The following is a 4394-nucleotide window of genomic DNA, read 5'->3' as shown; positions in this document are numbered from 1 at the left end:
GATTGTAGTTACCATACTTAACAAATAAAAAATATGGGAAGCTCGGTTAAGTTTGAAATTTTTACTTAAATGAAAATATTACCTGTTACTCATATAAAATTCCAATTTAACTGGGCATATTGTATTTTTTCCAGCAATCCTGCCTTAGATGGAGACATTTGCGTTAGTTTCTCACTGGTAGAACCACATTTATATCTTAATTTAAACCACTAATTTTAGTTGGAAGATGCTCACTTTTTTTAATGTTAATGTTAATGAGGTACATACACAAATTATCTTTCAGAAAGATCATATTGCCATGAACACAGCCTTAGAGTATCTTAACTTTCTTCTTTGAAAATTATACAAATTTGATTTTTGTTGATATGACGTGATATGTTAATAAACATTTTTATGCTCTTATGCCGTGCTAGAAATTGTCCACATTTATTCCAGACCTGGCCCCAGTTTGTGCAACAATCTTACCTCAAATACAACAATTTTCTTTTTAACTTTTTTCTTGCAGGAGCATCTATTGCCTTCTTCACTCTCAGAATAAAACAAAGTAGTTACTCTTTGAGAAGAATCTGAGTAACTGATACTGACAGTCTCAGACAAAATCCAACATACCATCCATCCACATCACTAGAAGAAAAGTGACAATAAGGCCCAACACAATATTTCTTAAAAACACATAGTATGTGTCTGAGTCCAGGGCGGGGGGGTCTGAGACCTGCATTCCGGTTGAGGTTCTGCCACTGGCTCATGCTGGGACCGTCATTGATTCTCTGGGCTTTGGTTTTATTCACAATTTGCACCCCTGAGGCAGATGGACCCCAGGAACTGCACCCACTGACAGAGCTCAACTCTTGAGGCAGAACTTGAGCGAGAACCGGGATCTGGGCAGCAGCTAAGTCTTGCCTACAGGACACACAGAGCGGAAAGTAGTGGGGACGCCACTTGGCGTCATAGGGCAGTCTCATTCCAGGAGGCTCAGGGATGCCCCTGTGCTAAGCACCACTGTACTGGCTCCGGGCAACACCACGGCTGCCCTTGTAAGGCCTGCAGCCCACAGATGGCTGTGGCTGGGACAAATAGGAATTGACACTACATATTAGGGAGTTTGAGAACATTACTACTGTAAAATTAATTTAACTTTTTAACCATGCTATCATATATGCCTATGAAATTCATAAGACAAAAAATAAGCTTAATTACTCCCCGTTAGTATCCAGTCACATTATGGTCAAATCGGGTCCCTGCATGTTTCTGGGCTATGGAATTATGAACGAGAGTGAACGCACCCTCAGCTTTACCCTAGTGTTCACTGGGCATCATCCACTCTACCTTCTCTCTGATTCTTCTAGGACTTTGATGTCTGTGGACTCAAATTTTTGACTGTATGCTTCATGAGGGAAGAAGGAAGTTTTGCCTATTTTATTCAGTCATGCATCTAGAAGAGAGCCTGGCACATGGTTGGTGATCAATAAATGTTTATTGAATGAATGAATGGCATGCCCCCTTTATTCTAAGCCAGCTCTTGCAATAGTGGTGAGACTTCTTCATCGGTTGTTCCCACTTCAGACGTTTTCCCTCCTGTGGGGTCTCCCAGCAGGATGATGTTGAGGCCTGGCGGGGACAAGTGTCCCATCCAACTCTGAGTGTCAAGACAATCTAAGGGAAGAGGTCTAGCTCCAAAAAGAACTAGAGTACAGGAGAATTGTCTAACCTGGGGAAACGAAACCTAGATATTTTACAGCTTTGACAGGGGTAAAAAGAATTTCCCAGTTCCTTTTCTGAAAACCATTACTTTTCAGGAAAACCAAAATACATGCTTTACTTTAAACAGAATGCCAAAATCAAAACATATGCTTATGCACAGCGTTCTAGGTTATAAACATCTCTAACATGTGCCATTTCTCTGGAGTCTCTCAGTGCCTCCCTAGCTATGCAGAAGAGGGATCAGTGTTCCCCATTACATAAAACAGGATACTAAGACTCAAGGAAGTTACCTGAACTGCTCAGGCCAACACGCAGTAGAACCCGGATCCCAGTTCTCTAGAATGCACATCTAGTACTCATTCCTCTGTGTCATCTTTTCTCCTTACAAAGTTTAAGATGCTTTGTGCCTTAGGTGTATTAAAATATGTTAGGAATGATGTAATTTATTCACAAACTTGTCATGTCTGGTAAATTAAATTTACAGTATAGTTAATTCATCTAACTGAAATTTACTAATTAAATTAACCTTTAACTATACTTATTTTTATTACACATGGAACTACAGGCTGCTAAACTTTAAGAAATCCATCATCTATTACTTTCTGCCAATGTATGAAAAGCTGGAGGATATAACAGTAAAAATGAAGACATTTACAGTGTGTCCTGGATTTCTGTTTAGTGGCACTGAGGCACAAAAATACACATTCACCAAAGAAGCTAAGAAAAAGAGCAAGGAAAACCCGCTCTGTCCCAATACAGATCAAGTGCAAATTTTCCATGTGAACTTTGCCAAATCACTGTAATTTTCAGAGCTATCATTATTATTCAATTTTTTAAATTTATTTTTAATTTTTTTATTGACCACGGTTATGGAATGCTTGAAGTTGCAGCTTTGCCCCAGTGGACAAACACTTCTCTAATCATTCATCTATTTGTTCATTTCTAGATTTTTCTGAATTTCCAAATCAAGCAAAGGGAAGGCTGTAGCAGATAGGAATCAACGAGGGTCCAACCCAGCAGTCTGCAACAGTCTGTGTCTGCAGGACCCAGACCTGCATCTCCAGAGTGAACACTGAGACATGTTCTGTGTCACCAACATGTGGAAGTGACTACGCAGTTGGCAAAGTCCTCCCCTCCCAAGGCCAGTCAAAGGCGGGGCTGATCCCCCTTGCAGAATCTGAACAATATTATTTATGCATCTTAGTCATTTCTCTAAAATCGATAATCTAAAGTTTTTCAGTTTCTTTTTTTCCATTTGGGTGGGTGGGTGGGTGGGGCGGTAAAAACCTTAAGGCAACCCTGAATGACACTTCCAAAAATCTCACTTCCAGTTTCAGCTCAGCCATTGTGGCTGGGATTCCTTGTGAAAGCCACCTGCCACGTGTGGGAACTGAGGAAGCTGGCTGGAAGATTTCAGAACCCTTTTTATTAATAGCTGTAACATTTTATTCCCTTCATCTTCACCTTTCTGGGCCTGATTCATTTAGGTCACATCAAGAGGGGCCCTAGTATGAATGATCCCCCCCACTTACTACCACATTTGTCCTTGTACTCAACTGCACTTTTAACTTTTAAAGAAACAGACTTGTAGAGGACTGTTTAAAACCCACGATACGTGAAGAGCTTCTCCAGAATCTCCCAGCAAGCTGTTTCTGATGATAAATACCAGATGCTATAGAAGAAGATTAACTATGCAGACAACTTGCATGTAAATTATACAGTAATGGCAAGAAAGCGGTCTGCAGGGATATAGGGTTTCATTTCAAATTTGGCTAAGGCATCTGCTTCTGTCCCCAAAGGGGAGTAGTTTAAAGCTAGTTTGGGTTCATTCATACATATGTGCTCATTTTTTTTTCTTTTTTTCTTGAGGGAATTGCAGTTGCTATCCTTTTTTTTTTTTTTTTTTCTTCCTTTTTTCCATTGGAAGAACTGCTTTAAATTGGCTGGAGCTGTTTTGTGGCCAGGTTGTAGAGATTGGAATGCCAGGGGCAGGTGCTTGAGCCTCATGTTTGGTGAGAAATGGCTAGAGAGCTATTCAATCGGGACAAGAATTGATAGGGGCCTCAGCTCTAGCAAACGGCGTGTGACTTCTAACCTAGCTCATTATATTCCAGACCATCCCTACTTCTCTTTTTCTATCTCTCCTTACTTATTTTCTCCTCTTCTTCTCATCCCCTGCCCCTCTGATGCCTTTCTTGCTTCCTCTCTCCTTTCCCTAAATATTTCCTAAACCTCTGGTTCTCATTTAAAAATGATGAAATGTCTGTAATATCTGGGCATATATAAACGTATAAGGAATAATTTAACAAGCATTCGTTCCTACTACTCAGCAAAGAAATTCACTATTGAAAATTACTGAAGCCCCTTCTATATCCCTCTCCTGAGAATATCCCCCCATTCTCCATGCTGGGAGTTAACCACAATACATACATAACTTGCTCCCACTCACTGTAACAGACCATAATATGGAACTTTAAGAAAACAAACTTGTTCTTACTGAAAAAAAAAATTATATTTTATGTTCTCATAAAAATTAGGGGATTTAATTAGGTTTTAAGACAGAAAGACAAATGAAGTTTTATTGAAATAGTAGTTACTCCACCTACCTCCTGCTGAAGGGGTACATACTAGTTAAGCTTTCTAGCATCGTCAGTGCTACTTTGTTCAGAAGTCTTTTTCTGGATCTGTATAAA

Source organism: Microcebus murinus, chromosome 11, assembly GCF_040939455.1.
Source record: "Microcebus murinus isolate Inina chromosome 11, M.murinus_Inina_mat1.0, whole genome shotgun sequence".
Taxonomy (NCBI): domain Eukaryota; kingdom Metazoa; phylum Chordata; class Mammalia; order Primates; family Cheirogaleidae; genus Microcebus; species Microcebus murinus.
Note: the sequence above shows the minus strand (reverse complement) of the source record.